Source organism: Monopterus albus, unplaced genomic scaffold (genome assembly GCF_001952655.1).
Source record: "Monopterus albus unplaced genomic scaffold, M_albus_1.0 scaffold11.1, whole genome shotgun sequence".
Lineage (NCBI taxonomy): Eukaryota > Metazoa > Chordata > Actinopteri > Synbranchiformes > Synbranchidae > Monopterus > Monopterus albus.
The window spans coordinates 2970485-2998296 of NW_018127891.1; the positions used below are offsets into that span (position 1 = coordinate 2970485).

The window sequence follows — 27812 nt, forward strand, 5'->3', positions numbered from 1 at the left end:
CACACACACACATACACACCTTCCCTCACTTTCCTCCAGCTCACCCCTCAAAGACGGCAGCGGGTGGAGGGAGGAAAGGGAGAGAAAACAAGAATACCAAATAAATGAGAAATTTTCGTACAGGCCCCGCTTCCGTGCGTTCCATGCTAGCAATAACAATTAAATATCGACCGCTTTCCCGGCCGGAGAGAACCTGAGATACCCAGAGACTGCCAAGTACCGAGACCCCCCTCCCCTCCATTTCTCCCCATCTTCCACATATGCACTGACTCACTCTCTCCTCTTTTTCTCGTCATGCCCTCCCTATATACCTCTTTTCCTTCTAATCCAAGTCCATCAGGCCAATCTCTTCTAATTTGGTGCATCTCATTTCTCTTGATTCCACCCCACAACCCATTTCAGCTCCACTTTTATCATTGCTGATTTGGGGGTGGCCTTTTGGACACAGTCCCATTTTCTCTCAATGCAAGAGGACTTCCTCACACCATACATGTTAGTTTATCAAAATCAATTATGGGATTGAGATTCTCATTGCTTTCCCCTGGATGTTAGAACACAGGCTCAGTGGAGCTCTAATGGCACACCCTGCTCCAGCTTCACTCTGACAATGGACATGTAATTTTCAGCAAATCTGCGTGTATGGTTTCCAACACTACATGCCCACAAACACATTTAATGACCCAGTGTTGTGTTATTGAAATATGCTGTGTTTAAACAGAGCACAAAAACAGACACAGATGTGTTGAAAATAATCAGACATGTTGTACAGAGATGTGGAAACGAACCCAAATAAAGACATTTGCATGACAATCTGTGATTCTGGCTATGACCTGATACAGGCAAATGGTTACAGACTTTTGTACTGGACTATATGAGTTTCTTTTATGGTGAATGAGTGAAACCTACTTGTGAATTCTTTGAGAATTGTTGTAAAATATGAGCTGTAATTTGGTGGACCATAAGATAAATCTTCACAGAAAGATGAAGTCACAACAAAGGAAAGAATTTAACATAACTAATGCCATGATTCTCTTGATGGCAAAGCTCTTACTGGATTGCACTTGTTTACTGCAAATGAATCCATATTTATCATTTTATTTGTAAAACCTTTAAGGCTCATTGTATAGTGTACTGCTGTATAATATAGTAATCTATTGTAGAAAGGATGGGAAAATAGGCCAAAAGATAAAACTGTCAGCTCAGGCACATCTAACTAAAGGAATGAACATTACAGATACCACACTGTTTGGCAATGAGTTGGTAAATAATGGTAAGTGGGTGAGCTGGTTAAGATACAGGGATTTTTAAAATTTAAGATAGTGGATGAATTCATGGGAAGCAGCGCGCAGGACGAGAGAAAAGTTGTCCTCGGAGCAGCAAAAAGTTCACAGGGGGGGAAATGGACTCCACTGCCACCTGCTATTTTCCGAAACTCGTATGATGTAGTTTGCATGAGCAAAGAGACCAAAGCTTATAAAGGGAAGCAAGGAGGCACAGGCAGGTATGAGGGGAGAGAATGCAAAGGGGAGAGATCCAGGCGCAGGGAGGGGTGAGAGCACACTGAGAGGGGGGAGGAAAAAGAGGTGTTGAGTCTGAACCTCCACCTCACATCAACCCGACTGCATTTAAGTTTCCATCAGCCGCATACTGCTCTACATGTGTTCCTGTGGACGTGAGACAGAAAATAGACCTGCACAGTGAAGAGACCGCACAAGGAAAATATATGTAGACGGCTGGTGGCCAGAAAGCGGATCGATCAGGTTATAATTTTGTCCAAAGTCGAGGGAAAATAAAGTTCATGGAGGAATGAAATTTGAAAGCAGATGGCGAATCCCGTCGCTCCTAAATAAGATTCGATCTTTGGGAATGGAGTGTAGATAATATTTGGTTGGACGTTTGATGAAAATGACTGATTTTTCATTTTGGACAGGTGGGGGCACACACACACATACACACCTTCCCTCACTTTCCTCCAGCTCACCCCTCAAAGACGGCAGCGGGTGGAGGGAGGAAAGGGAGAGAAAACAAGAATACCAAATAAATGAGAAATTTTCGTACAGGCCCCGCTTCCGTGCGTTCCATGCTAGCAATAACAATTAAATATCGACCGCTTTCCCGGCCGGAGAGAACCTGAGATACCCAGAGACTGCCAAGTACCGAGACCCCCCTCCCCTCCATTTCTCCCCATCTTCCACATATGCACTGACTCACTCTCTCCTCTTTTTCTCGTCATGCCCTCCCTATATACCTCTTTTCCTTCTAATCCAAGTCCATCAGGCCAATCTCTTCTAATTTGGTGCATCTCATTTCTCTTGATTCCACCCCACAACCCATTTCAGCTCCACTTTTATCATTGCTGATTTGGGGGTGGCCTTTTGGACACAGTCCCATTTTCTCTCAATGCAAGAGGACTTCCTCACACCATACATGTTAGTTTATCAAAATCAATTATGGGATTGAGATTCTCATTGCTTTCCCCTGGATGTTAGAACACAGGCTCAGTGGAGCTCTAATGGCACACCCTGCTCCAGCTTCACTCTGACAATGGACATGTAATTTTCAGCAAATCTGCGTGTATGGTTTCCAACACTACATGCCCACAAACACATTTAATGACCCAGTGTTGTGTTATTGAAATATGCTGTGTTTAAACAGAGCACAAAAACAGACACAGATGTGTTGAAAATAATCAGACATGTTGTACAGAGATGTGGAAACGAACCCAAATAAAGACATTTGCATGACAATCTGTGATTCTGGCTATGACCTGATACAGGCAAATGGTTACAGACTTTTGTACTGGACTATATGAGTTTCTTTTATGGTGAATGAGTGAAACCTACTTGTGAATTCTTTGAGAATTGTTGTAAAATATGAGCTGTAATTTGGTGGACCATAAGATAAATCTTCACAGAAAGATGAAGTCACAACAAAGGAAAGAATTTAACATAACTAATGCCATGATTCTCTTGATGGCAAAGCTCTTACTGGATTGCACTTGTTTACTGCAAATGAATCCATATTTATCATTTTATTTGTAAAACCTTTAAGGCTCATTGTATAGTGTACTGCTGTATAATATAGTAATCTATTGTAGAAAGGATGGGAAAATAGGCCAAAAGATAAAACTGTCAGCTCAGGCACATCTAACTAAAGGAATGAACATTACAGATACCACACTGTTTGGCAATGAGTTGGTAAATAATGGTAAGTGGGTGAGCTGGTTAAGATACAGGGATTTTTAAAATTTAAGATAGTGGATGAATTCAAGGACAAGACATTACCACAATGATTGGCATGTTTTTGACTATGAATTCTCATATAATAGTAAAAGGGGAGCTCCTGTCCCATATACACTAACTCTTTGAGAACAGCCTGCTTTGCCTTGGTTTTCTTTGTGGGAGTAGTTTAATGATGGATGAGCTCATCTTTGGAATTTTTAGCAACACCTTAGAGATGACCTAATTTGGTGGGGCAAATGATGGTTTAAAAGACAAAAAGCGCCTGCATTGACAGACTATATTGTTTGTTGGCAGGATCTTTCAGTGAGGTAAGCGAATGCACCTTTGGGCATTTATTTGGAAGCTTGTGTGAATCCTTGTGCAATATGATGACCTATAATCTAATGTTCTGTGTCTGACGGGGAACAATGGTCTGCAGGGTTCAGATTTTAGACCTAAAGACAAACAGGTAGCCTCCATTCCTTTCCAACAACGTCCTTTTGTTGATTGACGGGGCCCCTGGATTTGTGCAGCTCGTGACAAGACTGCCAGAGGAGTGGCATTATGTTGGACTTATAAGTCCAATGCCAACTTTCCAAACGAATTGCACAACTATCAAAAGTTTCTCCATCATTGTCGTTGTCTTCTCTCAGCTCTTTATATTTTTTTCCGCCTCAGAACTTCTCTGTTCGCACCCAAGCCATTCAATTTCTATTCTCCGCATCTCCTCCCTGTCCACATTCAAACCCATTCTTCCCCTGTTGTCGCCCTAATTCCCCTCTCTCCATCCCGCCGTCTTTCCCCTTTTCCTTATACTTCCCTCCACCTCGTTATCTCCTCTGTTTGACTTTAATTAGTTAATGCATTAATTATCTACGCCCCAGTACCTGCAACCATTAACATATGTGGCTCTCTCTCTGCCTCACCCCGAGGCCTCTGGGCTGGAGATGCTGTATGGACACACGGGTGAAGGCGCGCACACGCACAGACACACAAAACTGTTCTCTTCTTTTTCCTCCCTTTTTACCCCATGCCTCTTTTTCACTCTATTTCTCGGTCTTCCACTCTTTGCCCCCTACCTATTTCCCCCCCAAGTCATCTCTCTCCCCCCGTCTATCTTTCTTCTGCCCCCCTGTACTCTCCTCTTTTTCTCTCTGTGCCTTGCAGTCGCCTCTGCCGACTGGTCTCTCTCCCCGGCGACGGAATTATGAAAAATGCGCCCATCGACAGAGCGCCTCAGCTTCGATTAGCCGAGATGGGACATGACAGGCCGCGATCAATACTTATACCGTCCTATAACGTGTCAACTAATGAATCAATCTCGGCTAAATTTTCCATTTTTCAAAAGCCGACGCGAGAGACTGGAATATCCTCTTTTGTAAAGATATTATTATCGATTTCGTCGGCAATTTGACATCGGGGGTAGTTAATTCCACTCTAGAATAAAATTGAAAACACTTGAGATTGAAGTGAGAGAGGGAGTGAGAGAGGGAGGGGAGAGGAGAGGAGGGAGGCAAGGGCAGGCAGGAGAGGAGGGGGAGACGGCTGTTGACTTGATAAAAGAAAATGGGAAGATGGAAGGAAGGGGAAAAGGGGTAGGAAGAAGAGACACTACTGGTGGTGTGTTGCAGAGACAACGGCAGTGTGCCTATCTATCTATCTATCTATCTATCTATCTATCTATCTATCTATCTAAAGATAAACATTAAAAACAGAAGATAGGGAGAAGATACTAGACTCTTATGAGGGTGGACAAAATAACATAAACACTTGTAAAATACAATCCAATTTAGCCTTGCAATAAAACATTTGTGAAGGTTTTACTGCTCTATTTTTGTTCCAATTGTGTCACAGAGGGGTTGACTTAACTCTCTGGTCATTTTTCATGGTGTTTCCTGTTATTCTGTCCACCTCGGAATTTATACTGCAATGACAACATGCTGCTTTTGTTGTGCAAAACACTGTTATGTGATAAACTCTAGTCTGGGTTTGTGTCAATCAAGTGGTGTATATAGTGAACATGTGATAAGTGAGATGCTTTTGGATGCTTCCTTAATAAAATGGCTGTAGTATTTCTGTTCCATCATATGATTGTCTATAAAACTAAAAGGAAGTTGATAGCTTGAGATAACTTCAAATATCGCTACAAACATATGTATTATATGTCTGTGAACAAAATTACCAAACTGTAAGCTATGATAACAATGCCATCTTTCCCCCTGTGTATGTACTGTACATGCACATGCATGGATGTGTATGTGTCAGTACAGACAGAGAGAGAGGCAAAGAGTCAGCATGTGTGTCAGAGTGAAATATAGATGGAGGCGGCCGGTGTGTGTGAGGGTCAGCGAGGTGCAGTGTAACTGTCGACAATCACAGCCTTATTTACCTGTCAAAAACACTATCATCCCACACAGACCCAGCCAAGCAATTTCTCCTGTCTCTTCCTCCCTCCTCTCTTTCACTCCCTCTCTCCCTCTCTCTCTCTCTCCAATTACAACCTAGAGGGCTATTTCTCTCCAGGACAAAAACACTCCCCACAAGCCCTCCTTCTTCTTTCCGATAGCCCCTTCTCTCTCTCCCATCGTTTCTACCCTTCTCTCTCTTTTTCCCCCACTCTCTCCTCTCCAACTCTCAGCAGAGAGTTGGAGAGTGGAAATGAACAAGCTGTAAACACACACCACTTATCTCTGTGTATGCTGTTGTGTATTTGTTGGCGAAGGCTGGAGAGGTGAAGGCTGTGGTATATGAGGGCAGCGGTGCAGGCTACCTTACCAGTCGGACAGGCGTGAAAGAAAGATGCACCACAGGTTGAAAGGCAGTTTGATCACTACACTGTTGGTCACTTACTATACCTTTCTGCTCTAGGAATGCAGCTGCTGAAATGTGCACAGCTGCAGAATATGTTCAGTTTTTAGATAGCGAATGAGACTTGTGCTGTCTGCTCTGTTGTACTGTTTGTGAGGCCCTCCAGCCCTTAAAGGACCCTGTTGTCAATATTTTCTATTTTCTTATCATCAACAGATCCTAAATAAAATACCAAAACCATCGATGAATTTATCCTAAAACCATGTATTGCCTCAAAGCCAAAGCCTGATGTCAATTGTCCAAAAACTATTAAATATATGTGCCACACAGTTGCACTGCACCAAGGAGCTCAGGCACTGTAGTTTTGATTCTATCTCAGATAACTTGCCTGGCTGTGTAAATACTTTGTAGTGCACCAAATGTGTATTATTCTGCAGCTCAAAACTACATCATCATGATGTAGTAGGTTTTCCCACTAAACTGAGTGCAAAGACAAGTTAGGGAAGTTGAAAATTATTAAAATACAATAACACATTGTAAATTTTATTGCAGATTTCTTGACCATAACAAAACTATAGAACAGCCTTATCAGCATGATCTGCAGTACTTTCACGATAAATTTGGAATTATATTCTCTTAGTATTGGTGTAGTAGTGTCTGGAGCAGAGGAGAGAGACTGTTAACACATTCAAAGTCACAGAAAACTAGATCACCGTTATGAGACTTATGGTTTTGACCATTCTTCTGCATTTAAGATGGTCTGTTTCTGACTTACACCTGAAAATCAAGGATATTCTTGAAGTTGGCTACATTTATATTTACTTAAAAATACATTTTAAGTCAGCATAGTAACATGATCATGGTCCTAAAAGCGTAGTACACTTTGAGCATGGCACTGTGCATGGTGGTGGCACTAAATGCTTTGAAACGAGTTTCAACAGACATAATCAGCTTAATGTTTGGAAAACCCCTGCTGAAGGAAAAGCTGATGTGTGTAAGTGTGCTGCGGTGGTGGTGAGTAACACAACACCATGTTTAAATCATAAAAATGCATTAATATATACTGTATATTTGTGTACATCTGTGTGTTTGTGTGTATACAATACATTTGTTGGTGTCATAAATCTATAAAAGCCTTAAGCAACAAATGTATCTGATCTGTAACTCCTGATTTGATTTATGAGTGGTGGTCTAGTTCAGTGAATTTACCACGATTTTTGCAGTAACTATCTTTTTATAAAATGACATATCAGATAGATTATTCAGTACAACTGTAGTGACAGACTGAAAAGCCACACAGAGGTTTTTTGCTGATACACAACTCTGGCGGATACTTGGGTGGCCTGTTATTTCCTGAACTAGCTCTTGATGCCTGAAACATACACATGCACACACAGACTGATAGCAGTCGTCCGTCTGTCTTTGTAAGTGGCTCTGTGAAAAGGCCATCTGACAAAGCCATTAACAGAGCGTTGTAATACCTGTGTCTGTAGCGAGCTGTGTGACACAGAGAGACATGTATGGCCACTGCCATGACAGAAGAAGCACTGTGACGTCTGACTGACTGACTGCATTGCAAGCTGGTGGACAGATAAAGACAGAGACACCAACACCACAGACACAGGGAGACAAGAGACACAGATGATGTCAGAGAGAGTTAGGGAGGATTCATGTGTTCTACCAGACTGCTGGATTGGTACACATGGAAATATGTCAACATAATTTCACTCACTGTATTGGCACTTCGGCACCAAAGTTTTTGAAATATATCAAAACGGGCCTAGATTTTACACAGCTGGGGTCCAGTTTGAGCGCACAAGGGTTACAGTAAATGGATCACTGAGTGTTGTATCTTGAAATTTCACCAAAAATGAATTTTCATTATCAGTAAGTGTAGCACTCTGCTGTAAATTATGGGGAATTGAGATGTCATTTTGGGATTGAGGCAGAGAATGGAGGCACCAGAGAGAAGCAGCTAGAGAGAGTTATAGACAGTAAGATAAAAAGAAAGTCAGAGCAGAAATGTAAAGTGGGAGACAAAGACAAAGCATGAGACCAAAGGAGAAAGAAAAGAATTATGTTGAATTTAGTGTGTGTGTGTGTTATAGTGTGTGCAGCCAGGGCAGCAGGCAGAGGCAGCTAAGCAGAACCAGCCAGCCCTCACAAACCAATCAGGCCTTCATTAGGCTGGGCGGGAGGGATCGATGGCCAGCCCGCATCAATTAAACAGCACCCGCACCACACTATATATACACCCACCTTTTCTATACACTACCATCAACACATGTATCTTTAACCAGCACACACACACCAAACACATGCACAAATTTGGCATAGACACATATTGAAAGTAAAAAAATATGCAAACAACTGAACAATATTAATATCTATCCATATCTTTCATGATTCACATTGTTGTCATGCAATACAATACAGTACACTACACCAAAACCCACTAAACCCTAGTATTAAACATATCAACTATTGTGTGACATTCTTTTTTAAAGGTTTTTAAAAACCTTAAACATTTCCAAAGGTCATATTCACATATAAAATGATCTCAAAATAAAGGCTATTGGTGTTATTTGGGTTTCCTGCTAATCCTGCTTGTAAGTCACCTTAAAATAAAAATGGTGTTAAAAATGAATCTTGTCTTAAAAGTTTACAAACATGGAAAAAAGAATATACTTTTAAAGGCACATTCCAAACTACAATCACATTGTAACCTGGCCATTTGCTCTTTCACCCCCGACATACATTCACAACATCGATAACACCCAATTACACACAAGCTCACACATCGCGAGTCCTGAAAACACACAATTACACGCGCTCCGGACACACTTTTTATTAACACTCAATTACACATGTGCATAAATCACTGATGAGCTGTGCACCCACGAGAGCTAACTGCAGACTGCTTTGTGAGGGATGGATCATTGTTTTCTGCCACTGCTTTCACAAAAAGCCGGCAGATTGTTTTGAGGGAGACCAACAAAACAATATACTACAGCTCTTTTACTGTATAGGATGAGTGCAGCTACCATACCTTTCCTATGGCCTTTCTGATATAGTTTGGTTTTACTTTCACATAAACAAATGCAAGACCACTGACATCTAACAAGCAAATACAGTGCCAATTAGTTAGATATGTTTTTTTATGGTTCCCCAGTAACTCTTAGTGCAGTGCATGTGATGTAGATCACTATACGACATGCTAATTGCAATTTATGATACAATGACATGTATATGATGCAGTGTACATATTTGAATTATGTATAGTCTGTGTATGCAGGGTATTACAGGATATGATGTGCCATATATTGCAGCATATGACACTGAAAATGAACCACTTTGAGAGATGAATAAATTTAGAATCTTACTTTCAATCTCATTGTTTAAGAGGCCATTATATAAACACCTGAACCTGAGTTTCTAATGTTTTTAAAGGTTTGTTTACGTCACTAATGTTTGCACTGAAGTAAATCAGGCTTATATTTTCAATAATTATGAACTGAAAACAAAACAAAATGCATTTAGTAGTTCAGGAGTCAGATCATTCAGTCTAGGATGTAAGCAGTCTTCAGGCTACATATGGTCAGAAAAGTACTTAAAGGCCTTTATAGCGTGACAAAAGGAAGAAGTCCAAACTAAATGTCAGAGTCTAATGTACAGTGTAATCCATCAACCATGCACAACAAGGCAGAACTTGACTGTTAAACTGTTACAAAGCTCCAAAGCTTGACCCAACTACATTTTACCGCTGCATGTATCAGTGACACACCTCTCTGAATTATTGAGGAGTACAAAAAAAAGGTATATTACATAATAGTATAATGAAACAATATCTATATCTAGCTAATACCTAGAGAAGTCCCTCAATAAGAGTTTTATAAGTTGTGATTTCTGATATTTTTAAATCAGCTTCAGTTAATTTGAATTATATTACTAAAATTCTGTCATCACAGTGCCACCCCGGCCATGAATCTGGTGCACAAGCATGAAGGTACTGAACAATTAAAGAGGGATTATACATGTTTTAGTAATAAAGTTTAATAGATAAATGTAGAGATTCCTCACTGACCAACGTACTGACAGTACTTTCCCCCTATATATCCTCTGCGCTGCGGCAAAAGTAGCATGGTCAAAATATTCAACTCCAAAATAAATGTGTCTGTATTGAGCGATTACCGGGCCACTCTTCCTGAGCCCCCTGCATCACCTGCTCACCGTGGCATTGACATGTCAGTCTCCCACGGCTAACGCAATGTGACAGTGTTGAGATTATAATATCTGGCCCGTATTACCGGGCATTAACGCCATTACCGCACTCTGCCCGCTCAGGTGGGCCACTCCAGGACAGAGAGGGATCAGGAAATTGAGAGGAGACATTGTGGAAAAGGAGGGAGGAGAACAATGAATGAATGAATTTGAGAAAATGGGAGAAGCAGTTTAGCTCCAGTAAACGTCCTGTATGGTTGTACAGAGAACCTACTGTATAAACATTTGACAATCAAATGGGAAGGATAAGTGTTTCTGTTTGATTTTATGGCATTTCAGGAGGATGCATTCAAGATGGAACTGTGGCTTATTGTAATCCTGCATGTGGCCAGTAAACCATTTACTGAATAATGATGATGGAATCTACGTCTGTGTGTGTGCTCCTTATGCCAGAGTAGGGGCTGCTGTGTAATATAATAACAAAGAAAAGGGGTAAGAGAGTGCAGCACAATTGGATAAAGCTATCCTAATAATGAACAGCTGAACAAGCACCATCACTTCACATGATTTAATGTTTACACCATGCCATGCCTGGTTTCATATCACTTTTTCAGGGCCTTCATTTGTTCCACCCAAAGAAAACACTTCTATTCCACAGCCTTGTTGTTTTAATTAGGGAAATTAATAAATAAGAATAAATTAATGTGGCCTCTTCGCCTCCTCCTGTACCCCCCACCCCCCACAATGGTGATGGCAGGCACCATTGCCTGCCTCCCTGCTCGCTCGCCTGCATGGGATATATTTGTGTGCCATAATTAACGCTTAATAAGTAAGTGATTCATTATGATTAGCATGCGGATTCGCCGTAATGGCCCCTCTCTGTGCTAGCAATCAACCTCACTCTGTTTATCCACTCATAAGCCCCTGATCCATCTCTGTCTGCACCCCCCAGTCTACACATACGCCCCTGTATTCCATTCCTCTGGTCCTGATGCTGGGCCATTTGCTAGGCTGCTGATGGAGGCCTCTATCAATCCAAGTGTCATTAAGCAAGCTGAGGAGGAGGGAGGGGTTCTCATTGTCATCAAAAAGGGGCCACTGTCATAAGGCAGGAGGATCACTCTTGTTGGTGATGGGGTATAGACGTAGTAGTGAGAGATGTGGTTATCTGAGAGGGAATTAATATGTTCACCAAGGATAAGTCAGTGCAAAAAAGGCTTCATGTGTCAAAGGATCACTTGTTATTACTGATCACATGAAGAATGTTGATGGAAGCTCAGCAGAAACCCCAATTCATTATTGTTGTGATTTTTGGGGAGGGGGTGCTAAAGCACCATGTCTCTTGTAATGTGATAGAAACTCATTTAGTTAAAGTCTCTTGGGGGCAGTTTGTTTATTGTTTTGCATTTACCTATGCCCCCAAGAGGGTGATGTTTAACACAACGGTGGTGGAGTATTCCAAGACCAGAGGCCTTTGCAACATGAAACCCAGATGACAGAAAGAGTAAAAAGTAAAAATCATTCTGTATCAATAAACAGTTCTGGAGTTCAAACCACTTAAAGAACTGGCTCTGATTTTGTTCAAGTCTATACAATACTCACAAACCATATGCATATTTAATGACTTATTTGGCACTTTAATCACTCCTCCTTCCATACTGACCGTGAAGAGTTCCGTTCCTAGTGCCAGTCCGATGTAAAGACAGGGCTATACTTGAAGTCCATGTTGTCTGATTCAATCTGAAGAAAAGTGTTTATAGCTGTTCCAAACGGCCACACTCAGAGGCTGGGTGAAAAGCCTGCTGTCATAGAAGGGGGCGAGACACAATAATTGTTCAAATGGGGATAAAAGTGCACACTTTTGGACAGTCTCTCCTTAAAGGGATTAAAAGTGTTTCACTCATCTGTACAAACAAAAAGTCACAGAAATAATTGCATGAAGAATGAAACAAGAACACCACATGATTGGGTGATGTGATTGTTAATTCTTATTGGTTTGGGGAAGTAATTTCACCACCCAATAGCCATGAAAACAAAGAATAGAATATTTGGTAAATGGTCTTTACTTGTATAGCACTTATCTACGCATTGATCTGCACTCAAAGCGCTTACATTATTTCCCATGTATCCATCATGGGAGCAACTAGGGGTTCAGTGTCTTGCAGTGTCCACTTCTACGTGTGGACTGGAGAACCCGGATAACAAATCAGTTAGGAGACGACCCGCTCTACCTCTTGAGCCTTTATAGGTCATTGTAAGGTGGATGCAGCAGCCCCAGTTTGGATGTCTGAAAGAAGTATATAGGAAACAAAAGAAATTGGGGCAACAAATCTAAAAATCTCATTAGGTTCAGCTGAAGCTAATGGGAGGCTCTAGCAGTTTGTGTTAGTCAAATTAAATGGCTTTCTTCCATACTTTCAGTGCTTTCCTCTTTGTGTTTGGGCAGTTTTCTTGCACACCTATAGCTAAAGGATGGTAACACTGCATATATTGTCCCTTATCATTTACGTTAAAGTCATACTCAGAAATAACTGCCACCTGGCTAGTTTAGCAACACTTTCAATGTACATATGGGCATGTGATATTGTTTTAAAGGCAGATTTAACCCTGAATTAACTTAGTCAACTAAGTCAAGTGCATTTAAATAATATTGGCCAAAAACAAAAATCACACTTACCTGTACAACGTACGGTGTTCTCTATTCTTGGACTCTCAGTTTGATAGATTATCCTACCAAGAAAATGGACAGTTGTTTCAGTAAATGCCCAATAACAAAATGTTTACATTCAAGTTACAAAGACCTCTGGGCTGAAGTATGACTCTTGTCTGCTGAGAGCAAAATGAGCAAATTGTTTGTTGTTAGAGCCACAAAATTCACAGATGGAGGAGGCCAGGGTGGCCGGTTTACTTCCTGCTTCCTACCAACAGTCAACATTGGTCTTGTTTATTGGTATTATTATCCAACCTTAACAGAGTAGTAACTTTACCTCAAACCATGATCCTTCTTTAAACTTACAAACAGTGCCACATCAACAGTTTTACTTTTGCAGCAGTGATTTGTAATGGTTTTGGAAGATGCTGACAAATAATGTCATCTATTTGGATAAGCTATCCTTTAACTCAAGATCCCACTGAATCATTTTTAGACCTCACACACTTCTGTATACACATATATGCAGGAAACCAGGCAGGAATGTAGGTACAGACATGCATGCACACGCATATGCACAGACATGCACAGATAACCCTTTGGCTGGCTCAGTGGGGATCTACCTCCAGATCCACACAATGAGCTTTCTCACCAACAACTCCACTTGACAGCAGCTTGCTTGAGCCATTTTGTACCCTTTGAGAAAGGTTTGCACTTTCCCTCAGCTCTCTCCTTCCCCCCATGCCTCCCAGAATGTTCATTGCCCAGAAAATTATTTCTCTAGTCATTTCTGCAGCTTTGTGAGCGGCAATCAATTTCTCTTCTCTTCATGATGGCCCCGTGTGTGGGCACAGAAGTTTGACCTTCTCTAAAAGATCTATCAATTTATCCGTCCATCCTGCAACCTATCCATTAATGTTTTCATCTTCCCTTGTTTTTTTTTTTCTTCTCTCAGGCTGACTGTTGGGTGGTAAAGTGGCTTTAAGCTCATGTGCTCATCAAGACCTAGTGGGTGTCTGTTTGCGCAATTATACCTCAGTCTTAGAGCTGGACCAAAATCATCCAGTGGAGAAAATGATGGTCATTTTGACTGAGAAGAATATGCACTTGAGACAAAGGGAAGGGAAGTCCATGGTGATGGCGATGAACCTGTGTAGGAAACGGGGTCGGGCTAAGGCTAAATGGCATATCATATTACCTGCTATGGGTCACACAATTTCTCCAAATCTACTCCCAGCATTTCTGTGGCAACAGCTCTGTTAAAAGCTAATCTATCATTTATCTGTCTGTTTGTGGGCGTCTTTCTCTCCTTCTGCTCATAAATGCATCTGTTGTGCTGGAAAAATTAAAATCAGATCAGGCTCTTTGATGCAGTATGTCAGATAAAATAACTTCATGGTATTGCAGCACTGAATAGCCACAAACAAAAACGGCTACGCTTTAGGAATATTTAAGTCCATTATTGTGGTGTATTTATTGGAATTGTATGCAATTTATCTCTTTGGCTTAGGGCATATTACTGCTAAGAAATACTGATGAATTGAACAGCAGATGCACCTCATCGATGAGAACATAATGATGCAGTCTGATAGTGCACACTTTGCTTTCTGTGTCAGTCCCACTATAAGAGAGTTGACAACATAAGGAGGATCCAGGATGCCTGAGAGGGGTTATGACCTCTAGGAAGTAAAACCACATTAGTAAATAGCGACAACTGCCTCCTCTCTTCCTGTCTGGAATATAAAGCCAGACAACAAGACTTTTGAACAGATAAATGATTACACCTAGAGTACAGAGAAGAATTTTGTTTTAGGTTGACTTTGTTCAAGAGACAAATATGCATTAATGGTTTAAGTGTTTCTCTCTTTATAATGCTCACATAATCCTTTAAAACTGATGCTGTTTAATCTTTGCTTTTTGTCGCTATTGGACTGCCGGCTAAGGAGAAGTTTGGCTCCATAGAGCATCTCTCCATGGGCCTATTGTACAGCATCCTCTCAAAAATTCTCTCTTCCCCTCACTCCTCCCCACTAACCCTTTTCTCTGCTTGTCCCCTCCACCTACCCTGAACCTTTCCATTCTCATCTCTCTCCCTCACTCGTTTCCTTTCCCTCATTCACACTCCTCTCTCTGTCCCTTCCAATCTCTCTCCTTCTCCTGCTCCCCCTCTCTCTAGCTCAGAGGACAGTATTATATATTCCAGTCTCATGCTTTGCATGATTTCAGCAATAGATGAAGCCATATCCCTCTCTCCTCTTTGAGCTCTCCCCTCCCTCTCTCTCTCGCCTTGTTGTTTAATGTTTCAATTTGGAGGAAGCAAACATTCAATCAGACAGATTAACTGTTTAATGCATGTCATCAGTCAAACTGTCTACGAGAGGGGGGCCCCTCGGCCTAGCGCTGCCTCTCCCCCCCAACTGCAGCTACGTCCTTCTCACTCCTCTGCTCTCCACGCGCACACTGTCTACTCTCATATAGACAGGCCCATCCAGGCTCAAGCCCAGGCGCAGAGGCGTCTGTGCACACTCATGCACACAACTACAAAAACACATATATTTACTCAGGCACACACACTTTTGTATACTCAGACATATACATGAAAAATAAAATGGCAATCACACACACATGTTTGGGCACACACTCATGCACAACCATATACTTAGACAACCATATATATATATGTATGAAAAACCTCATGCTGATATCTATACAAATATAGTTAAAACCAAGCAGAGAATGTATTAGGACACCTGCAACTAAAATAGAAAACATGTTTGTGTGTCTATGTATGTTATGTGGATTACAAGAGGCGTTCCATGTAATTCCATTGCCACACACACTGATGTGCTAAAGGACAAATCCACTGATTCACTTACAATGATGGCAAAACTGCTTTACACAATTAAGTCATGCTCTCTTAACAGACAGTACACATGCTCACTCTTTTTCTCCTATACACCCACCCACACACACACACACACACACACACACAACCAGTGGCCAGTGGATAGGGAAGCCAAAGTGACACGGAGGTAGAGCAAGGGGGAGTGAGAGATTAGAGGAAATAAAAAGAGTAAAGAGGAAAGAGGGAATGCAAGGCTGAGCATGCTGCAGATGGGGTAGACTGTAAAACAGGGAGTGATGCTCAGTTTATAAATGATATTGTATGAATTCTGGATGAGGACGTACAAAATGAGATTTATGACAACAGCCTGAAACATGATTGGGGATATCACATACACGTACTGTTGTTACACAGTATGAATTACGATATATCTGTTTGCAGTGGCTTCAGAAAATATTCAGGCCTATTCACTTTTTGAGCACTTTATTGTTGTAGATACATTTTAGGGGGATAAAATTGCCATCTTTGTAACCTATAATGACAAACTGAAAATATGTTTTTAGGGATTTAAGACAATAAAACCTGAAGTTTCTCATTTACAAAAATATTGAAACCCTTAATTTCAAATTTTGTGGAATCTCCTTTGGCAACAGTTACAGCTTTGAGTCTTCTTGGCCAAGTCTCTACAAGCTTTGCACATCTAGTTTTAGGCAGTTTATCCCAGTCTTCCTGGCAGATCCTCTCAAGCTCCATCAGATTGATTGGGAAGTGTCTGTGAACTGCTATTTTCAGGTTTCTCCACAGATGTTCTATGGGATTTAAGTCTGGGCTTTGGCTGGGCTATTCAAGGACAGTCAGAGACTTGTCCTGAAGCAGCCCAGTGCTGTCTTGGCTGTATGCTTCAGGTCATCGTCATGCTGAAAGGTCTCAGGCCACTGTACTCTGGAGCAGCATATCTGTATTCATTGTTCCTTCAGTTCTGACCAGTGAGAAGCACCCCTGGCAATGATGTGGCCATCACCATGCTTTATTGTTGGGATGGTATTATCCAAGTGACCAGTTATAGTGCTTTTAGTTTTGCCAATAGTTCAATTTTAGTCACATCAGACAAGAAAATATTTTTCTTCATGCTGTCTGACTCTTTTAAATGCTGTTTGGCAAACTCGTGTCCTTAGAGTGACCACTGGGTTCTCATTCACTTCCCTGACTCTTTTTGCCTGGTTACTAAATTTGGCCAGATGACCAGCTTTAGGAAGAGTCCTGGTGGTTCCAGACTTTTTCCATTTCACAATCATTTGTGCTCCTGGGAATACTCAAGACTTTAGAAATGTTTCATTCCTTTTCCCTGCAATGCTCGCCACAATTTGTGCTGCTGAAGTCTGCAGAGAGTTTCTTCTACTTCTTGGCTTAGTTTATGTTTTAACATGCTGTGTGAATTCAGGGACCTTATATACACAGGTGTGTCCATCTACATTATGTTCAGTCAATTCAACAGGTGCCCAAAGGTAGACTCTAATCAGGTTCTAGACACATCTCAAGGAAAATTCAAGCAAACAGGGCCACAGTTTGGATACCACAACAATACCTTCAGTTTTAAAAGCACTGTAAAAATGTCAAAAAAACATATTTTCACTTTGTCATGAAAAGGACAATAAATAAAGGATGAAAAATAAATCTATACCACAAAAAAATGTGCAAAATGAGGTCTGAATACTGTCTAGAGCCAATAATGTCTAATGAAAGATTATCACCCTTTACCATGCACATGTACACCTCAATAACAGTCAAACACCAGTGTCAGCAGAGCTTGCCAAATGACTGTAGTTGAAATTTAGCTGGCTAACTAACACTGGCATATTTACAGATGTGCTGAATTTGCTTTGTCCTTGTAAATAAATACATTAAATGCAACAGGCAAGATAGCAAGATTTCATAATTAATATACTCAGGAAACTGTGGCAAGATTGCTATGGCAATACAGAAGCCTGGTAGAAATGTACTATGCTTGGTGTGAGAAGTTAACCTGACTAGCATTACAGTAGCTGATGTGTTAAAATCTAGTTTATCCAGGAATTCTAAAAATTAACAACTATGTGATGGCCACAGAGATCTGGAGCCGTTAATGCTGGTGTCACACATATCATGAGTTCACATACTGTAAAGCTTCACCTGCCAAAAAGTGAGAGGTTCTACCAAAGTGTAACAACCTTATAAGCCTGCTGACCAGCTGTGTCGCACACTGCCTCCTTCAATCACTTTCTTCTTCATCCCTCTTTGTTTTATTCTCTCTCTCATTCATTTTTATTTTATCTCCTGGTGCTGTGGAGCATCTCGTGTATCTCCCTCTCTCCCCCACTCTCTGACCACAGCACAGAGGGTGGCCAAACCTGGTAAGTATTGACAGGGAGCTCCAGTGACACGGAGAAAGCCAGTCAATGCCCAGACACCCAGGGCAGGGGTCAATGACAAAAAGGCAGGCCGCCTGGAAAGAGGGAGCTCAGGAAAGAAGGAGACAGAAGAAGAAAGAAGGGGAAGGAGGTTGATAGATGGGTAGGCACAAGAGATATGCGGTGAGATAGTATAACTTTGAGGAAAGATAAATATAAGGTGAAAGAAATAAGAAACACAGAGGGACATGCCAGACAGAGGAACCAAGAGAAAGATGAAGGTGACACAATAAAGGATGAAAAGGCGATTTGACATCTGAAGAGCAGCACTCTTTGACTCTTATGAAGTTATAGGCATTAAGCTAATGATAATGTAAAAGGTAGGTTAAAAATCCTAAAAAAACAAAACAAAAAGTGTTTCTAAATAACCAGCTCACTTCTAACAAGAGTGACTGCAAACAGAAGAAGGCAGAGGAGAACATGAAGAGACTGACATGAATGTTCCTCTCAGAGTGAGATAGGTTAGACTAGGCTAGACTAGGATTTACAGACCTGTACCAGCACACACACAGTGTTTCCATATTGACACAGAGAGAGAGTGTCAGTATGTATCGAGTGGCGGGCGGTAAGTGAGCCCTCCTCTCCCTCCCATCCCCACCTCCATCGCTCCTTCTCTCTATCGGATATCAGTCCCGTCTCCTCTAATCATTTCCTTCCTTTTGGTTCTCTTCTTTCTAATGTAATAATTCCACATTCCTCCTTTCCTTCTTCTTTCCCTTGCTACCTTTCTGTTCCTAAATCCTCCTCCCCATGGTACTTTTTTGTTTTATTTTGAAATGTTATCTTTCCCATGCCATGTTCTTGCTAACAACAGTGTGTCTAACATTGTCAGTTGTACTTATTGTTCCTCCTTGTTTGCACCTACCTGCCTTTCTCCTTTGTTTGGATTTTAGTGAGCAGTCTCCTGTACCCTCAGCGTGTGACAAAAAGGTTCTCATTAATCAATATCACTCTCTAAATGTGATAACATTCTTCTCTGAGTCTCTGCAATATGCCAAAGAGAAAAATACATAATGCTTGTGAAATAACACAGAGATTGAAAAAACATAATCTTCACTTTGCAGTAAAAAGGTAAGTTATAATTAGCTGCATCTGTCAAAGGATTATAGGTTGTAGACATTATATGCATCAAATTCATCCATATTCATTTTACCTTATTGCTACTGTTCCTACTGGTTGATTAAATTTGTGTCTGGTATACTTTGTCCAGATTTTTATGAACCTTTGCAGTTTTGTTGACTGGTATTCTTGCATTCTTCACCTCTATCTTTGTTAGTGGCCTCATGCTACTTTGAAAACTCTCAGATCAACATGCTAATTGCCAAACCTGTTTTATAGCTGTAGGTTGCTGCTAATTGGCATTGAATTTAGCATAATGCACCATTGTAGCAGAGTCTGTAATTGTGAAAAGGTTATTTAAAGGTTAAAAATGTTTATACCTTGTAGTTTGTAAGCTCAGAGAAAAGTTAAACATGTTGGAAATGAGCAACTGTAAAAGGTTTCCCTTATATAGAAACAGCAGCTATGGAAAAAATACTTCTCTAAACTTCAATTATGTAATGAATGTTTGTAACAAATGTTTTGCAGATTTTTAAAAAATGCAGTTCCATCAGATGAAGAAAAGATTCTCTTAGGTTTCTTTTACTTTACAATGTCAAATGAAAATACCGCTTTGTCCATTTTACAGGACATAGCGCATCAATTGCCTCCAAAGACCATACATTAAACAAGGAAATTTAAATGATGAAAAAAACAGAAGATGTAGCTGGGAACAATACTTGTATAGAGTAGAGATGTCTTTTCCTGGCCTAAAGCTATGATCCTGGAACTACTTTTCACTCAGTGTGACGGGCCTGCAGGTTCCCTTGGTTTCATGTGATGCATCTGCAGGCCCCATCATCTCACCTTTGCAGGGGTAGAAGAAAACAGGCTCCCTAAAGTGGGAGCTCATCAATTTTTGGATTGGCCCCAAATCTACCAACTGTGTCACCCTAATGATTGTGCTCTGCTTTAAACCACATAGGGCTTTATGTTTCTTCCTTAAATTCATTTGTTTAAAATGGGATTAGGACCAGGACACTTGGAGGATTTATTGGATATAACTACAACTGATAGAAAAAGAAAGATGGGAAGATCATATCTTCTCCACAGCACAGTATTACAGTTTTTACTGCAGATGCTCAGGGCAATTCTCATCAAAGTGGCAGAGATTGGTTTGTCTCTCTGCCAGTTTACCTCTCTCTCACACAGGTGTCCAAACACCTGTTATGTGTTTGTCCAAATCAGCCCTAACTGCCATTAATCTATTAATAGTGGATTGTGGTGTGAACAGGTAATCCTTTTGCAATTTCTACCACAACCATTTCCCCAGTCCCTTCATTTGTGATACTCTGTATCTCTACAAAGTACTAATTTGACACCGTCTCTGTATGACGCTGGCGTTCCTTTCTGTTCTGCAGCACCTCATTTCTCCTGCATGACACAACAGATTCAGGCGGATGGGTGAAGGGCGATACTTCACAGCGCGCATTGGCAGACAGCCACCTTTCCTGCAAAATTGGGAGCCTCGCTTCCTGCATGCCTCGCGCCCGCTGCTCTGCCGGAAACAGATGGTTCCCGGAATGTCCTCGAGCGGAGTTCTGAAGAACTGCTAGTAGCCCGAGAGGCGTGTGAAGGCTCGTCTCGTTTCTCAGACAAACTTAATTTCATTTCCTTCTCTCTTTAGTTCTCTGTGTGTCCCTGCTCCACCAGGACTCTAACAGTATAACATATTTATAATGTCAAACAGTAGAACTCTTCAGTAGCAGCTAAATGAGCTTCACTGTTAGCCTACTCACTCCAGGTATCACAAGAAGTACTCCGCTTCTTTACTTAAGTAAAAATTACAGTATCACAGTAAATACTATGTTACAAGCCCTACTACTTTATGAAATTAATGCAGTGGAGAAAAATTACAATATGTGACTCATAAATGTAGTGAAGTCGAAGAGAACCAGCAGAAAAGGAAATACTCTCACAACTGTACACCCATGTGTAGCACTGTGGTTGTTTTTATGATGTTTTGAGTTCTTGACTGTGCAGTATAAACATCCACATAAACCTTACCAAAAGATGTCACAGAAACTTGTCGTGGGTCCTTGATGTGATAAAGAAACCCTGAGCTAAATAACCATTTGTTGTGCGACTCTGTCAATATAATATTAAACTACTCAAGGCCTGTAAAGAAGTTCAGCGGTGAGCAGAAAGGGGCTGGGTAAGCCAACACATTCAACACCTTGGACAGCGAAAACCGTTGGGCCCAACACATTCAGCACCTTGGACAGCGAAAACCGTGGGGCCCAACACATTCAGCACCTTGGACAGCGAAAACCGTGGAGCCCAACACATTCAGCACCTTGGACAGCGAAAACCGTGGGGCCCAACACATTCAGCACCTTGGACAGCGAAAACCGTGGAGCCCAACATATTCAGTATCTTGGACAGCAAAAACCGTGGGGCCCAACACATTCAGCACCTTGGACAGCGAAAACCGTGAAGCCCAACACATTCAGCACCTTGGACAGCGAAAACCGTGGGGCCCAACACATTCAGCACCTTGGACAGCGAAAACCGTGGAGCCCAACACATTCAGCACCTTGGACAGCGAAAACCGTGGGGCCCAACACATTCAGCACCTTGGACAGCGAAAACCGTGGAGCCCAACATATTCAGCACCTTGGACAGCAATGTGAGCATATCTGCGACATTTCATGGCCTTAGTGGCCACACTACTGGAGCTGTGTGAATTCAGGAACATAGTTTGACCTCATTCAAGGTTGTTATGATTGTGGGTGTGTGTAAAACTCGGCTAGGATTAAAAAGTCCGAGCAATAGAGAGGACATAGTAATACCAGTATAATAATTTGCTCATGTATCAGTAATAGTAAAACACTTATGTGATATACCTTACTGTATTTAATAACCTATACAGCACGCTGACAGAGGCATTTGGCTCTACTTTTGTTAGTACAAGTACAATTTACTGATTCTCCTCGTTTGCTCAAGAACATTTTCGCATGTAAAGTCTTTGGTACGTTTAAGTGTCAATACTTCCTCTGTCACTGCCTACAAAGAATATATATTTTGTGGAATTTGGCCAAAGTACAAACGAGGAAACAACAACTATATTTGAGCATGAATGGACTGAAAGAATCCTTTACAAATAGACGGCTGTAATCTGCAGCTCGGCCTCTTATGTCCCATTGCCCTACACCCGATTACTTTGATCCACACTTTGCGGCACTTCACGATCAGGCCTTTGGTTATAGAGCATGCTGGGGCTAATCTCACTGACCGGGCTCAACCTTGACCACCCACTCCCACGGCCTTGACTTGGGCACACAACGCAAGAGCCCTCTTGATCGTTTCATCAAACGCGTCTCCGCTGCTAGAACATGTGAGCGCCTCCGACCCCCCACTCGTTCCAGGCAGTGGGGATAAAGGCGGAAGTCGATGCAACAGCGCCAGCACAGTCAGTGATCCATAAACAGGAGCCAAAAGGCGAGTGTGTAACGAGGGACTTCATTTGAACTTTATGTAAAATAATAAGGAGCAATAGTTGGCTTTCTGGGAAACGAGGGAGTTTTGAAGGCTGTAGCCTAGATGAGTGGATGAAGCACAAAATGAAAGGATCCAAAGTCTGCTTAGCCCTTAAAAGATCCACTGTTGTTGTGTCATGTGCTTATAAACACAATAAAAATTCATACAATTATACATCCAATTTCAGGGCAGATGCTTTTACTCCGAGTCCAAAACAATATACATTAAAATACACACAAACACTTAAACTCGGAGAGAGGACAGAGAGAGGGAGAAGCACTTTTCGCCGTTTTCACACAACCTCCCGCACCCCCACCTATCTCTCGTTTTCACCCCCCACTCCTCCAAAACCCCCTTCTCTCTCTTTCTCTCTGGAAAAAACGGCAAGGAGGCGCGACTCGCAGGGCCGCACATAGCTGATCAATATTCGATTTAGTTGCTAATTTAGGGCCTTTCTATAGCTGTCATCCCGTGATGTATGAGTCCTAACCCGAGGTCGCCGCGGAAAAGAAGAAGAAGAAGAAAAAAACATAAGGAAAAAAATCAAACACCAGTCAACTTTTCACTTAACAATAGAGCGACTTGAATATTATTTATGGGCGAAAGACCCACTTTATTGCTCCTATCGCTGGTGGGATGATGAAGCGCCTTGTAAGTACATGCCAAACAGGCTCTGACACTGGCGTAAACAGACATGCAGGCAGGGGAGAAAACATGTAAACACACAGGAAAGCAGATGCTTTTAAAACAGGCGCAAAGCCATGCAAAGAGGGGAAATATTCATATCAACAAACGTCAATATGTCGGTCTCTTGGAGTTCACAATGCAATTTGAACGCACACATTTGATTAATGTCGCTTATGTGATAAAGCCCCCCCAAATCATTCACACATATTCACATGCACATGCTTGCGTGCACGTGCCGCGCACACAGACAAGCTTGAAATGACACAAAAGATATCCTTGTCAGGCGAACTAATATTATGTATTATGGACCTAATTGTTTTTGCACATTGCTTTACGCACACACCCATCAAATCTGAAAACGGCTGTTTTATTTTACCACTTAATGTCTTCCCGATCGATCACTGTTCTAAGGATGTTATCAATAATTCGAAAGCTTGATTAACTTCAACGTTTCCATAACAATTCTACCACGTTTATCCTCACTTGAAATTTTAATTAACGTTTGCTTAATTAGTTCGAGATCGTTTGAGTGAGATACTTTATTTTAGGCGGGGGGGGGAGGGGAGGAAATTAACATAAAATTCTCTGCTGATAAATTGATATATTATCAGGAAAGAAATGCTGTAGGAATTCCTAGGCGGAACGAGTCATAAACAGACATCCATCAAAATAAGACAGCTTGAGACAACGTATAATTCTTTGGCATTATTATTTAATTATTTGATGGCTATACTATTCTAATTTCTTCATATAATGAGCTGTACGTTTTATCTGCCTCAATCTTTCATAAACAAAGAGACCGATTTATAACATGCAGCATAAACAGCAAACCAATTTCCTCAGGTGACAAAGTATTTTAGGAAACAGTCAGCATATACTTCATGTTCTGTAGGCCCTGGACATGCTCAAACCAGAATCACCTTGCTTCATTCAAGTGTGAGTTGTAACTTCTTGAAAAAAAGGGTGGTCTACATCTGTGCAAATGTAGATCTTTCCCCCAAACAGCAGGCGATCCATTGAAACTGATGACAGAAAATTCTGTATGTCTGTGTGACAACTGATCCTTAAATGCAATCAGTAGGCTGTATGTAAACCACTGAATGACTAAAAGGCATTTTAATTAGAGCTAGTAGTTAGGGAATCAATGAGCTGGCACTAGGAGAGCTCACAGGGAGACCTGAGATCAGCTAATGGAGCAGTAGAACACTAAAGGAAGCTTTTACACCCCTGCTTTGACTGGAAACTCCTTTTGTTATTGGCTTTTTCTTGCAAGTGTAACCTTCAAATTCTAGAGGTTAGGGGTTTTACAAGTCACTCAAGTGGCAAACAAACAAAACTACCAATAAATACCATGGATAATGGATGAAACCTTGCGTTCTTTTAGATTCCCTTTTCAAACATATTTGATTAAATCATGTGGTTGTTTATATTATAGGAGTTAGATGTTTGATTCTCGCTGAATTCTGAATTTTTACACAGGCCATACATCACAGATTCAATGTGTTTAAGAGTCTCTTTGCATATAAACTACAGTATATGAAGAGTGGGAGTGTGTGCGTGTTGGCTGCTGCAGCTGTCATGCAGCCTCCAGGTTGTTCGGTGAAAGTGAGAGTGTTATTTCCCCAGACCCTGCTCTCTGGGGACGCCTGGCTCCCCAAAACCCTACCGGTTAAGCAGACAGGTCATTGACACACACAAAAACAGACACGCACACAAATCCTCCCTTGCCTTTCAATCTCATCTCTCTAGATGGGCCCCCACTGCTGTATAAAGGCCACATTTCCCTAGTCATTACCAGCAAGTCACAGAGAATCTCTCACCTCACTGTATACACAATAATCAGATCAAACCTGGAATTACCATCATTAGAACTATCACGGCAGACGAGTTATAAGGAAACGACCTCATGAATAATAGTCTACACTGTCAATGAGAGTTGTAATTGTCAATCTGATTGTACCCCTCAACCACATGCTGTAATGAGCACCCGGCATTGTTTAAATGACTCAAATGAAAATGATGCTGATTCACCAAGCATGAATGACAGCTCATATGAAGATGTGTGCTGTGAATGAAATACGATGGGGGTCTGAGAATGTTTGTGCGTGTCTACACATTTTGGTTGTGCGCCTGTAAATGTGGATGGTGGCGACTCTCGAATGGGGTGTTTAACAATGGTATTAATAATCTCCGTGATCTATGAGCTCGTCTGGTGTCACTCAGCCATTAGAGAGGCAGTTTCTCTGTGTTCTCCACACCTCGTTTCCTTCCCCTTGCCCATGTCTGCCCCCCTCAAAATAACTGTGTTAATGGGCGAGGAGGAGGGGAGGGTATGAGGGGGATTAGAGTCCAGGGAAGGAGGTTAGAAGGATTATCAGGGAGATGGGTCACTGTTAACTGAGGAGATGATTAGGTGGAAGTGAAAAAGGTACTGGGAGAGATATGTGGCAATAATTACGGAACAAACACCCTGCCGGAATGTGAGGAAATGATGCAAAATAAACAAAAGGACCAAGGGTAAGAACTTATAAGACAAGACTGATCTGAGTGTGTGATAATGAAAGAGTAAAAGGTAATAGTTTCCCTGTACTCCTGAGAGATGGGGAGATCCAAAACCAGGTGAGGTAGCCTAAAGCCATTTACAGGTCCTAATCTGGGTGGAATGAGCCGTGAAAGGAAGAAGGAACTAAAGTACAGGTCTCCTCTGACCCCAAGTCCCACTCTCCCACCACTACTTTTCCTCTTCCTCATTTCCTTTCTCCTTCCAAACCCACTTTTTACCACTTCCATCTACAAAACAAAGTTGCCTGGCATTGACGGGACCCTAGAGGCTGTCAGTGAGGAAAGGTGGGAGTCACCCCCAGCCCAGTGAAAGAGGTAGGAAAGCAAATCAGAACAGAGAGAGAAGGATTGGGGGGGTGAGGAGACTGAAGCGTTTCTAATTTAAATAAACCCTCTGGCAGAGTGAAACTGGCAGTGAGCTTCCCCTTTGCTCACAAGGAAAAGAGGGAGAAGAAAGGAAAAGGGGAAAAGAGGGAGGGGAAAAGGAAGGGAGAGAAGATGGATATAGAGATGTTCTCTGTGCTGGTTTAGTTATCCACATGGGAGAGTTAGAGGCCAGAGGATAGGGAATGGGGGAATATGGAGACTGATAAGGAGTTAGATAGAGGAGAAAGAGAGGGGACACAAGTAACAGGAAAAACATTGACAAGATACAAGGGTTAAGGGAGGGGACAATAGGAAAGAGCTTTCAAAGTTAGGTAATAGAGAACTGTGTGTGGCAACAGATAGATCAGGAAGAGTTCATCCATCCTCCCCTCCTGAAGAAACACACACACACACACACACACACACACACACACACAAAGACAGCGTAAAACAGAAAGTAAAACAGGTTCCCACAGCAGTGGGTCCGATCGGTTTCACCTCATCAAAACTTGGCAGAAGTTTTTTGGATGGATCCCAGCTCCTATCTACTTGAGCCGCCACACTCTTCTCCGTCACACTGTCTCCCCCTGTCTGTCCCTTTGGCTCGTCACAGCAGTGGGCTGCTCGCTGAGCTATACACTTCTAATAGGCTGCCATGGAGAGAGGAGCTGCAGCAATAGGGGCTGCAATCTCAAGTCTTACTATTGAACGCCAGAGGATGCCCATTTTGTTTGTTTGCTGTTTGTTATGTTAGATGGGTAAGAGGTGACAACAGGCAAACCATACAGGTTTGGAGAGGAGAGCACTGGAAAACTAGAAAACAACACATCAAAACACCTAATCGGGGTTGTGTGGAGTGCAAACTCCCAGAGCTACATGGCACAAGATTTCAAGATGAACTAACAAACATTTTAACTCCATGAGACATCAAACTGATAAATGTCTGACTTTTTGTTTAAGCTTTGCCTTATGTGATGTCATTTTGAGAGCCGCTGTACCAGAGTCAAATTCCTTGCGTCCAGCACACCTGGCCAATAAAGCTGATTCTGATTTTCTTTCCCACCACCCCACGTTTTATTAAGTACCACGCTCAGATGCATATAAACCAAGTCAACAAAAGAGTCAGGGCTCGACACGCCTGTTGACAAAAATGACAAAATGAGATTACACAGTCTCTGGATTAAAGATGCATGTGTGTGCGTAAAGGCGCGACACGCATGTTGTGTATAGGTCCACAGGTAGGGGCAAAGTCTATAGGATGGATGGAGAGTAAGGGGGGAGGGAGGGGAGAAAGAGAGAGAGACTCCCGCCCCCCTCCTTCAAACATACACACAGAGAACTGGCTCCCGCTCCGGCATCGCTGGAGTGGAGAACCATAAATCTTCATATAGCGGCTGGGTTTGTTTCTTCAGCCCCGCGCAGCTAGG

General features: G+C 41.8%; 1 protein-coding gene across 1 annotated transcript in view; it reads right to left on the bottom strand.

Moving 5' to 3' along the window:
• The window catches only part of erfl1 (Ets2 repressor factor like 1), an 84623-nt gene extending 72648 nt beyond the window's left edge, over positions 1 to 11975 (bottom strand). Inside the window, exon 1 of the mRNA XM_020590179.1 lies at positions 11914 to 11975. The gene's annotated coding sequence lies outside the window, so the exon portion shown is untranslated. The remainder of the gene's footprint in view (positions 1 to 11913) is intronic.
• Positions 11976 to 27812: the final 15837 nt, after the last annotated feature.